Source organism: Argentina anserina, chromosome 6 (assembly GCF_933775445.1).
Source record: "Argentina anserina chromosome 6, drPotAnse1.1, whole genome shotgun sequence".
NCBI lineage: Eukaryota > Viridiplantae > Streptophyta > Magnoliopsida > Rosales > Rosaceae > Argentina > Argentina anserina.
Window position 1 is genome coordinate 17,201,897 of NC_065877.1, and position 13,502 is coordinate 17,215,398.

The window sequence follows — 13,502 nt, forward strand, 5'->3', positions numbered from 1 at the left end:
TCCATTATAATCTTGAACTCCATCATCACCTCCACCAGCACCGCTGTAAATTCCCACTATCATCACCTCTAATGCTTGATGAACCTCCTGATCTTATACTAGAGTCATCATTTCTTCTTGAAGAAATATGTGAGTCACGAGAGGAATGAGGTAAAAGATTAAATTAATACACTAAGTCATTAATTGATTCATTATCAGTTCCCAAAACATGTTCTTGAACAACTTGCTCTACATTTATTCTTTCTGCACGGGCTTCTCGTGCAACAGTAGGAGATGGATTGCCTTCTTTATCATCTAAATACAACGGTCTAATCCATTTCATAAAGTTGATATATTTCTTCATCATCAAACTCAGTACCAATATCAAAGACATCCAAAGGATCTTTTTGATCAACATGTGAATGAGCTGCTTCTCTATCTCAAGTTTTAAACTTCATGTTGTAATAACAATAAAGCAATTTCTCTAGGTGAATATATCCCAACTTGTTTCTCTGGTTGGTATGGATTAGTGCAATTGTGCTCTAGTTCCTCTCACACGCAGACGCTGATATTGTTTATGATAATACTTTAATAGCCAACTTTCTCATAGTTGGTGCACTACTTCCTTACATTACCCACCAATTAATTATATTAAGAATAAATAATGTCAATCAGATTCTCAATAAAATAATTATATGAACTTATTAAATATATGTTATATACTTACTAGGAGACATTTCTGATTTGGCTGCAATTGTTGTTGGTGTTCTAAAGTTTAGTTTTGCATCTTTGAAATATGTAAGTTGAATATCACAAATAATAACATAAATAAAATTACAGCTTATGATTACAAACTTTGAAAATATAAGTTATAAAAGAAAGCATGTTGCATCAAATTAACCTCTTTTCCAAATAGTCTTATTGTTGGAGAGTTCGGGTCCAATCTAGAAAGTATTTTATGCACTGCTTCAATAAGCTCACAATCATCTCCAACGCCTGATCTGTAGTTGTATCGAGGATATAAATAATAACTTATATCAAATATGCATACACAATATATATATATATAATTAATGAGTAGTAATAAATATGATTAATAAGTATATTTTGTATATAATAACTATAGATATATTTTCTAAAAACGAAATAACTGTAGATTTAAATATACATGCCGAATGAAAAATCGTGCAACAAAGTGTTAAACCACTAATCGTTGATAATTTTGACCACCCATTTTGCTTCATGTTTTTTCTCCAAGTCTTGATTCACCACACACATAAGCTCATAAACAACACGCATGGTTGGATAAACTTATGTATCAACAACGAGTAGTATTTTGTAAAGTGGCTCAAATATTTGACAGATATTCTCCGCCTGAGTCCAAAGCGCGTGTCTAGAATTATTGTTTCGACAACCCGGCGATGACGAGTTCGACTAAAATTGATGCTAACCCACCAATCACTTGCAAATATTTCTTCAATCCATATTTTTTCTTGATCAAGTCTTCCAATGAAATAAAGTTTGTTTCAAATCAGTTCGGTGCAGCACGAACAATTTCTCCTTTACAAAACTCTCACATAGATCGATGCAATGGGCTGCACAAGAAGTCCAATAAATATTATGGTGCTTCATCAACTTCTTGCCAACTTCTTTGTGCAGGTGCATGCTCTCTTTCCCATTGTGATTGTTTAAAGTATAAAATTGTTCGTCGCATTTATACATGCTCTTCAGGACCCATGTCGTTATCGTCATATTCTTCATCATCACTATCATCTTCTGAGCCAGCTAATTCCACACGGAATTCTGCTCGAATGTCTTACATCATATGTTGTTTCTTTGGCTTCTTAACTTGTTTATTCATCAATAAGGACTTCTTCACTTCCACAAGAATTGATTCACACTGTTGCACATTGTGAACCCCTGAATTTTTTCCTCATTTCCCGACAATTAGAACACACTAATCGACATTTATCTGAGATGTTAAACAAATAGTTCAATATTTGTTTATTAAACTACACGACACCACGAGCGCGGAAGTATTTCTGCACTTGTATTATTTTCTATGTTTTTCTAAAGATTTTTATTTTAAATTGATTTTCAGTAATCCTTATATTCTATTTTTAACTCCTAGCCGTCAAAGTATTTCCCTCTTCTAATTTGGCCCAAAAACCATCCTCTCCTTCCCCCCCCTCTCTCTCTCTCTCTCTCTCTTCATCTCCTGCCCTTCCTCTGAAACGGAACAGAGGCAGCAACCTTTGACCGGCCGCGCCGCCGCCGTCCAACTGCGTTGAAGCACGCCGCCACTACCATTCTCTCTCCCTCACCGAGACCTTTAAGACCTCATCCTTGTATGTAATATTTGAGTAATTTCCAACGAGATTGAAATCGAAGCAGTACGATGTTGACGAGCCTCCGGCAAGGTTCTGGGGTTCGACGCAATCCCTCCTCCCTCTTTTCTAGTAAGCCCGAGCATCCATCCTCTTTCATACTCCTTATTCTCCTTCGAATTGCCGAGCCCAAGCTTTAGTTCTCAACCCTATCCTTTGTTTTTACTCCGCCATGAGCTTCCCACTCCGACGACTGCGTTTCTCCGAAACAATGACCTAGGCAAACTCGAGGAGCACTGCAAGGCATCAGATTGATGCCAAAAGCTTGAAGGAGAGCCACGGTGAGCAGCAGTAGCTCAGATTCACAGCAGCAGTTCACAACGGCGACTGCCTCCATCGTCGTTCTTCCTTGAGTTATTAAACCTCCTTATATTCCTCTTATTTTTTTTGTTGTTGTGTTGGGTTTATGGTTCTGAAGCTTGTTGTGAGATTGCATGATTATTTGGAGTAGATCTAAGTGTGGTTTTTTGCTTGAATTTGTGATCATAGAAGAAAGGGTAAAAACCCTGGCTTTTACTGTTACGGATACCACTTTTCACTGTTTTACAGCCATGTGAAATTATCATTATGCCCCTGACAGATTTATGTTTGGAAAATTACTAAGCTTTACTAATTTTCTATTAAACTTTACGGTTATACCTTCCACAGATTTAAAAGCCTTACTATTTACCGATGTGGTTTTACAAAATAATTTCTCTGGTCTTTTGTTTTTAAATGTAAAGTTATTTACAAAGTTTAACTCAAAAATATGGCGACGTAACCCGCGACGTTTAATTCAAACGTTGACCTTGGTCCTCACCCAGTTCGAGAATCGAGAGCACAATAATATTAGAAGTGTGTTGGAAATAATAATGTAAATCACCATTACATTATCAAGTATCTTTAGCCCCTAAAGCGTACTTAGTGCAATTTGGTAAACTAAATCGACAATTATCGAGTTTAGCGAGTTTTGGTCAACTCGGTGAACTTGGTCTATACTCTAGTCAACCTAAGGGACTTGGTCTATACGCCACTAGCACCTAATCCAAGTCCTTGCGAACTAGCTGCTAGGTGCTTAAAAGTAGGGGTGATCACTTGTCTTCTCTAACTCGATGCAGGTGAGACGACCCAACTGTAGTTAGGTTTAAAAACCATTAATATATATACATATATATAAATATAACAGTATATATATAGACAGTAGCGTAAAAACACGTAATGAAAGCCAACCCGAGACTATAACAAGTCTCGTAAGGTTTAGGGCAAGTCAAGTAAAATCATTCATATGTAAAATATGTGACTCAATTCGAAATAAAAAATGTGCCGATGGGGTATACCAAACCCGACCGGCTCGAAAAATTTGACATCTTGGAAAAATATCGGTTAGCGTGACAATTATACCGGAAATATAAAAAACAATTTCAGAGACTCACACTATTGTTACATCCTGGGACCGCTCCGCCGTAACACAATATTGTTCGCTTTAGGCCTAGCCCTCACGGTTTTGTTTCTGGGAGCTCACGAGCAACTTCCAAGTAGGTCACCCATTGTAGGATTTCTCTAGCCCTAAAAGGTTAACTTCGGAGTTCCCATCACCTCTGAAACCATTGAGCCCCTAAAAAGCCTCGTGTTAGATGGAAGTGGGCATGTACATATAAGGCACATCACCCTCTCTCCGTTGGCCGATGTGGGATATTACATTACGTAATGCTCCGCTTTATTTAATTAATTTCTTCGTAACCGTATTCATCATTATTCGCGTACTTCTTTAGTCAACGTCTCGAGCACTCCACTCGAGTTAGTTGGTAAATTTATCGAGATACTTTTATTAACATTGAATCTAGTTTACGTCTCAAGCCCCCACTCCAGACTAGATGGTTTAGTTATTAGTCTAATATTTATTTATGAGCGGTACTCGTTGTCCTGATTTCTTGTACTGTCACTCATAATTAAGTATTTGATAACACTCGGTTTATCCGAGCGGGTCAAGCATGGCACCTGTTCAATGTGTTGCGAGAGATTTCCCTTGGGAAGTTAATGCACGCTGTCCACTACATGGCAATCAAAAACCACTCTACTCCCCTTGTCACTTAAAGGCCTGAAGAAGAAGGCCATAGAGTGAGATGTATCCCGCTTAAATGCTATTATTTTGTAGCGGGTGAGTACTTAGCTACCAGGAATTAAATACTATAGTTATTGATATACAATATTTAGTTATATAGTAAATTGGTGATTCGATTGTCTTGATATCCGACATCGTATGTCTTTTCAGTATTGATAAAGTTGTTAACCAAATGTCCCGCTCTAGATTTTATTCACGGTGAAACCGTCGTCCTGATATTCGGCACCGTGTGTTTATTAGTTTTGGTGAAACCGTTGTCCTGATGTCCAACACCATATTGTATTATCGGTGTTTTCGTTGTTTTGATATACAGCACCGACTGTGTCTATTTACGGTGATTCTGTTGTCCTGATATCTGGCATCATATATTCCATCGTGGGTGGTACCAAGTTTTAAACCTCGGTACCGTGACTCATGATTAGGTAGTGCATGATAACTAATTCACCCGAAGGTGAGCTGAAGCATCGAACACTAGGGATTTCGATTCCCCTACAGTTTTACTTTATTATATTCTCCGATCGTGGTGTTAGCCCCCCGTTTTCGCATATGATATCATTTTGCTTATCAATAACCAAACGTTGTTTTGGTTTCCCTTTTACTCTGACTTTCTTACTTTTTACTTGAGCATCTCTTCTTATGTTTTCTTATATGAGCATTGCACCGTTCTCTTATCTTCTTTCATTTTCAAACCCTACCTCGATAGGGTATAGGCCCCAAAACGGGTTAGCGAGGACGAGTGCTCACCTCCTTATTTTGTAGGTAGTGGCGTTTTTCTTGAGGCTAGTAGCTTGGTAGCGTTTGAGGCTCGTTGGTTGCTTCCCATTCCCGAGGATCTTACTCCTCAGTGCTTCAGCTTTCCGATCTCCGAGTTGGATTCAGTAGACACATTTGGCGTTCTCTGGTGATTCTCGTTTTCCGATCTTGTCATTTACTTCATTGTCAGACCGAGTTGGCTCGTTAAGACTTAGACACGTTCTTTGTCTGGTGTTTGAGTCTTACATTTCTATCTTCCACATTTGTATTTATTTGCCTATATTTTTTATGTGCTCTTCATTTCTTATTGCCAGTGGTTTATTTTTTTATTCAGCCTTGTAGTTTCGAGTTGATAGGTAGTCGACGCATCGGGTTCAACGTGTCGTTTGGTTATTAATTCGGGGCTACGACGAATATTGTTGCATTCCGGTCCTAGAAATGGTTCCGGTTGTGACACTCATTATGTCAAGGATTCAGGCCGTTGTGATGATCGTGTCACTTCACTACTTTTCATTGCAAGGTAGTTGCATATACTCTCATTTGTGTTGCGAGGGGTTTGCTCTCGGTGCTCCCATGCTAGATCACGTCTATGTCAGCCACTACTCATCGTATCACCTTTGAGAAACTCCTTTAATAAAATGAATAAAATTAGAGTTCTAGACAAAATAAATTAAATTAATAATTAAATACGTAAAAATCATTGACTAAAATAATTATTACTATAATTAACTAAAACAACAAGTAAATTACAATTTAATAATTCTAAATTTCTAATGTACTTACCAGCAAGGAACAAAAAAGAATATTAATTTTACTTGTTAATCTCCTATATGATGTAGGATTGTATTTGACAACGTAAAAAAAATTATTAACTGACTAAAAAAATATAAATTACAATTTAATAATATTAATATGTTTACCAATAAGGAAGAAAAAAGAATATCAACAAAGCCTCACTCATTAATATATTTGAAACTTGATGCTAATATATTTAGAACTTGAGTAGTGGTGCAAGTGTGCAATAATGCATTACGTTCTAATGTATTTATAGTGTTTTAAACTTTTAATTTGAAAAGTAGTTATAAAATTGAATTGTAATAATGTGATAAAGTTCGTTGGGATTCGGTAACCAATTTTTTTTTGTTGGCTACACATTTGTCCTTGCAAATGAAGGATCAGGTGTTCGATTCCCCTGAAAAGCATGATTGAGTCTTAATTTATGGTGGCGATATGTGGCGAAATGAGGTGGTGGCGCACACTGAATGTGTCTATATATTGATCTTTTCCCATAATTTTGAAACTATCGTGATATATCCAAAAATTTCTAATATTTCCAATATATCCAGAAATGCAGTTCGGCACACGAAATTAAGCTGAATGTGAAAGATATATCCCTTGCCGAGAAAAAACGAAATTATTATTTCAGCGATAAATTCGATTTTTCAGTCTTTGTGCTGAACAACATTTCCATGAAGATGAACGCGAAAAAGATCGAAAATCAAAGGTTTAGGCATCAATAATGGCAGAAACTTAAAGCTCGATCAAGTCGGCTGCAAACTTGTTTTGCTACGACTACACCATGCAGAATAAGCTCTATATTGATCGTTGTTATTCATCTGGCAAGAGAACTACCACTGTCAAGAGAACCACCACCGTCAGCGCCGAGCGGCTGAAAACGCATAGATGTCTTCACTTTAAAGGCTATGCGGACATCCGGTCTCGATTGCCCCTATATATATACACACACTAAATAAAACAAAGAACGAAGTCATGATCACAATTGTCAAAGCATTACAATCACAACAAACTATAGAAGTATAATCAAATTGAACATGAAGATGCATAATATTATCATTACAGAACCAACACAAAGTTCTAACAAATAAGTACAATCAACCAAAATGAAGGTCTACACAACTGGGTTTATATATATAAATATATATATATATATATATATAGATTCTCAGTCACAGGCCTTAGTTTTTTGTTTATGGATGAACAACGTCAACCCTCAGATCCACTTAATTGACACTCAACGGCTATGATTAGAAACAAAAACAAACGGGTCTCTCTTAAATCTAATATGGGTGGGTTTTAATAGATCCACCTCGGTAGTGTCGGGGGAGTAAGAGTGAGAATTGACCTTCTCACTTTTCCCAGATTTGGGTTCTTGAAGGCCTGGAAAAAAGTTTTCAATATATGTACTTCACAATTATGCATATATCTATATATATATATATATCACTACTATTTGTGAGTCTAAGACATAAGATTCAATAATATCACCAAAGCCATTGATGAAGCCAATTTCTAGAAGGTTTACACCATATCAATGATTCAATATATGACAAAACAATTATACAAATCAAGAATCATACCATATGTCATAACAGATTCAATCTTACTTCATTAGAATTATAGATGTTCAAAATTGTGAGTGGACAACCTTATAAATGAAAACCCAGAAAAATATGATAAGGAAAAGATAGATGTTTACAAATGGTTATTTTAGATTCCTATATTCAACCTTGCGTTGCCATATACAACCAAGAGGAAACCCAATACCTCAAATCGACAATTTGATAAATATATACATTCCCTTATCATCTGGTATGATTGGTACCGACATGAATCTGGGATCCATATAAGAATTTGAGAGGATCAGATCGATTATGCTCGCTCTCCTAATCTAATTCATGATTCTTCCAACCTTACCTTGTGAGCTTGCTTTCACCCTTTAACTTCACCTTAATTGATTAATTTGTTTCTGCATTTCATTCGAATCTTTGTCAGGTGTATTCACCCAATCAATTTTATTTAATCACTTCTCAGTCCTCTGACACCACTGAGATGGACAACTGGAGATGGAATGTATTACCCATTAAAACCAAACCCGTATCCGATTTATGTTGAACTCCGGTAATTAATCGCCAAATTCATGTCGCCTGACTCTGATCCCCGATCGCTAGACTTCTATTGCCGGAATCCAGTTGCTAGAATAATTTACTGATCCTAAATATCGTCTATTAATAAATTACTGACCTACAGTGACACAACCTGACATGACCTGTCCTAAATATTTACTTAATATTTTAGGGTAAGTCATGCGGGGATCACTATTCTAGGAACTATACCAAAATCTCGACATAGTATCCCTTGAAAGTATGCCACCTGCACAAAAACAACACTTCTATAATAACAAATCCAACCTCAATACTTGGAATCATCGTGCTTCCCATAATATCCTAAACTCCACAATCATAAATGAATATTTTGAATCTAAGTAACAACTTAGAATATAGGAGCAACAAACGAGGATATAGTCATAATATCCAACCTCAACATCCATATATATTCAACAACAAATTTAAAATCATAATGAAAATTTTGTGGTAATTAGAGCATCTAAAAGGAAATACAGTGACTCGTAGGTTAAACAGGTAACCTACAGTCAAATGACGAGACTGCGACCTAATTCTCAACTGCTACTAAGTAAATCCGCTAGCCTGCAACTGGACATTGGAAACCAAAGGACCTAGGGGAAAGCATTTAGAAGAAAACACGTTAGAGTGAGTAGACCATAAATAATAAACTTAACTTACAAATAAGTTAAACATTTAAAATAATTAATACTTTCCCACTTTGATATTTATAAATAAACATGCATGAGAGTAACAAATTTAAAATAGACGTAATTATGATGATTGTTCAATTACTCGACATCAATATTTAACCCTGTAAGCATCATTAGTAGTATAAAGTAAAGGGGTATCGTTCACAAACCGGGGATCCAGTCAGGGCTTAGGATCACAAATACTTAACACGAATTCATAAAGATATAAAAGGTTTGATATACGTTCGGATTGAGATATAAAAACAGTAAATAAAACCTAAGATAATATATACATGTGATCAACCAACCAACACATAATACATCACCAAACAAATTCATACAAAGCTAATGAAAATCAAGTTCTAGTCCTCCTTTAAGAGTCATGCCGAGACACTATCATGAATAACTAAGGTTGGATCATGCAATTAGGGTCCTAAGCAGTAACCTAAACACATAGACACTTAACACATTCGATTCATTCCAAGTGATCTTAATCGAAATCTAACATACTTATCCTACCATGCAATTCCAAAGCCATGCATATTGAACTCATTAAGCATGTCACCTACTTAACCCCCAATCATGCAATTTCGAAAATCACATAGAAAAGATAAACACATTCATGGCATAAGTCATAAATCCAACAACCTAAATATCATGCTACAAGCATAATCATAACACTTAGGAATCGAAATTATTCATACACAGTACACGGCAGAAACTAAAATCATAGAACTAAAAACCTAAAATCGCAACTTTACATAAATTGAATCAAGTAGCTATTTCATAGAAAAAATCGAAACAAGATTACTCTACACAAATCGCATGCTCAACCAAGAACAAGAAAAACCAAAACCCGAAATAGACAAAGAGAGAATCATGGTTACATTTTATCAATCAAGCGATCTCACAAAGTATAGCCGTGGCTTCTAGGTGAATGGAACGTCTTCACAAGCGTGCTTGAAGGCAATAGATTGGTGGAGAATGGTGGAATCGGTTTTAGGATTTCTTGGAAGGGTGAGGGATTGATTCGGCAGAGCTAGGCTTGTACTTGTGTGCAAGGTTGATGATGAATGAATGGGGAGGCCGAGCCTCTATATATAGGAGAAAATAAACCCTCTTTGCCGTCCCAATTAGGAGATAGAATCCAATTGGAAAACTGAAATCTTCTTTGATATGGATTTTGATTCATGTACTCCAAATCCAATTTGATGTAGGAAACCAAATCCATCTTGATGTAGGAAACCAAATCAAATAGGGAGAACACATATGGGCTGCACGGCATGTCTCCTTGTTCAACTAGGAATAGCTAGGCCGGCCTCCTCTTATCTTTCTTCAACTCGAATATGATTTTCTTGTCTCACTAGGAATGCATCTCGGAAACTCTACTTCCTTTCCAAATATGATTTGTCTTTCCTGAAAAGAAATCGACGATTAAGGAATAGGAAAGAATGAAAATAGGAAAGTAGAGTCCTAGTCGAATAAGGAATCCTAGCTCAATAAGGAGTTCTAACACTTAGCACAATTTCATCATCAATTTATCCAAATTCGACATAGCTCTACTCAGAACATACAAATAACAATTATGAACCTAAAACAACTAAATAAGAAGTAACAAAGCATAAGAATATGGCATATATACATTAAGAACGTCACACTTTGTGCTCTTATCAACAACCCCACACTTAGACTTTGCTAGTCCCTTAACAAACACTAAAAAGGGAAATCAAAACATAAAACAAAAATCAAAGCAACTAAAACTAACGACACACATACTAATGCCTTCAACATTTTGTCTCAGAGATCTTCAAACTCATAGCATCAAGAATAACACTCAATCAAGATAGATATGATGAATTCAATGGTTAATAAACATGAGATTTCGTTTAACAAGTAAGACATGGCAGAAACAAAGGTGAAATTAAGCTCGACATGTTCAAAACAAGTTCAACTTCAACTCACAAAGGATATGCACTCCAAATCTTTTCTCTCAAGAACATGGCATATGCTTAAAATATTTTCACACACAAAAATTATAAACATAGTGAAAATCGAAAACCTCATGAAAGATACCAATCATATGCACAAATGAACCCAAACCATATGCTTACTCATGAAACAAACTCCACAGATCAAGAGCTATTCATTTTAAGAATCATGCGGATCTTTAGAAAAGGGATAGGTTAGGCTCGGCATGAATATCATTTTTCTGGGTAAAGGAATCACAAAGGTCATCCTCAAGACTTAACAGAGCAAAACATCCACCTTATGTCGCCATACTCCATAAAACAAGGGCCAAATATCATCACGTTGGACCTATCCTTCACTTAAAACATTGTGAAAACGAACAAAGGCTAAAATATAACATTATTGAGCCTTCAACAAATACATCACAACTCCAAATTCACATAAACAAGTGCCATGCCGTGATCTCTTCATCATTCTTTTCATTCATTTTTTCTTTTAACCGTGCATATATACTTTTTATTCTTCTTTTCACACGGCATCTATCAATTTTTTTCTTTTCCATACTCTTTCCACGGCATACATATATACAATAGCATAACCCCACACTTGAATCAAATCATCACTCCATATTAACTCCAAGAATCGGCTCTGCCAAGCCTCAAAGACAAGCTAGAGATATAACTATACTAAGCAAGGATATAACATGTTGGTAATGAAAGAAAAGGCTTAACATAGGCTCAAAAGGGGTTAACACTAAGGTGTCCCAAGCAGGGCTCAATGTATGGAATACGGCTTTTTGGCTTAAAGTGGTGGAAATCCTAAAAAGATCCAACAATCATTTTCAAAATCAGAGTATATTATGACATAAAGCTTCGAAAGTTTCACAAAGTAACTTCTAGCATTCTCTAGTTCATTGCAATTCTATGGCATATGAATTGATCAAAATAGAAATAATGAGGTTATAAAGCCAAGAAACGATAGATAAAACTCTCCAAAGAAAGGCACATATATGGCTCGAAACTCACATAGGTTACATGAAATCAAAACAAGTAAAGAACATGCTCATTCTGTACCTAAGTTTCACAATTCTCATCTACTACATGTTCGTACAAAATCTACACATCGATTAACCATCAAATAAAAATTAAGTTCACTTCAATATCGTGATCATCTATCAACCATAAATTCAAAGATCAAATCATCCTAGACAGTCAAAGGCATACCTAGGACTCAACAAAACAACTCAAAATCGAAAAACAAAACCAAAAATGACACTAAAAACACTAAAAATCGAAAGTCAAAACAACAAAATTGAAACACAAACATCAAACAATAGCATTCAACGAATGATGTATACCCCACCCCACACTTAAAACTTACATTGCCCTCAATGTACAATATGATAAGCAACAAAAATTAAAAAGAGTTAAGGGTTAAGAAAATGCAAACACTCGTTGATGGCTCCTTCATTGGCTGAAGTTTAGAGTCTATAACCTAGACTTCTTCTTACAACAACTAGGAATCCATCTCTCTCTACTTTGGAAATCCCAATCCGGATGGAAATCTCCTTCTTGATGACACACGCACGCTTTCCTTGTTTGACTAGGAGTGTCATGGCCACTCCTCTCCTAATCCAACTAGGAATTGATCATGTCAACTCCTTGAATTACTCCATGGATCCGTTAAGCATCGGTGGTAGCTCCAACCTATTGGGGAATGTACACAAGCAGGGACATTAGTTGAAATTAATCCACATGAGTTAGAAAACTTACCTTTGTCATGAACGGCATGATCAACTTGGGATAAGGACACGGCATCCTTGTCTTTGGAAGGCACGGCCTTCTTTGGTGGTGGCATGAGAGTGTCGAACTCTCTCACTCTTCATCGCATGAAAGAATAAAAAAATCGTACAAGAAAGATACAAGGTTTCGTTCAAAAATCATACAAGAAACATACAAGGTTTCGTTTCTTTCACAAAAGTCTTCAATCAAAGCGACATCCTAAGATAAAATTACTATATAGTACAAGAAAATAAGATAAGAATATACAAATGTACAATATGAACAGTGAATTCGAAATTAAAAGATTTGGGATCCATTTATATGGATCCCCGGCAACGGCGCCATTTGATGATTGCTCGATTACTCGACATCAATATTTAACCTTGTAAGCATCATTAGTAGTATAAAGCAAGAGGGTATCGTTCACAAACCGGGGATCCAGCCAGGGCTTAGGATCACAAATACTTAACACGAATTCATAAAGATATAAAAGGTTTGATATAGGTTCGGATTAAGATATAAAAACAGTAAATAAAACCTAAGCTAATATATACATGTGATCAACCAACCAACACATAATACATCACCAAAAAAATTCATACAAAGCTAACGAAAATCAAGTTCTAGTCCTCCTTTAAGAGTCATGCCGAGACACTATCATGAATAACTAAGGTTGGATCATGCAATTAGGGTCCTAAGCAGTAACCTAAACACATAGACACTTAACACATTCGATTCATTTCAAGCGGTCTTAATCGAAATCTAACATACTTATCCTACCATGCAATTCCAAAGCCACGCATATTGAATTCATTAAGCATGTCACCTACTTAACCCCCAATCATGCAATTTCGAAAATCACATAGGAAAGATAAACATATTCATGCCATAAGTCATAAATCCAACAACCTAAATATCAT

General features: G+C 36.0%; 1 pseudogene; it reads left to right on the top strand.

The window, feature by feature from the left end:
- The window catches only part of LOC126796976 (uncharacterized), a 107,887-nt pseudogene that overhangs the window by 43,995 nt on the left and 50,390 nt on the right, over positions 1-13,502 (top strand).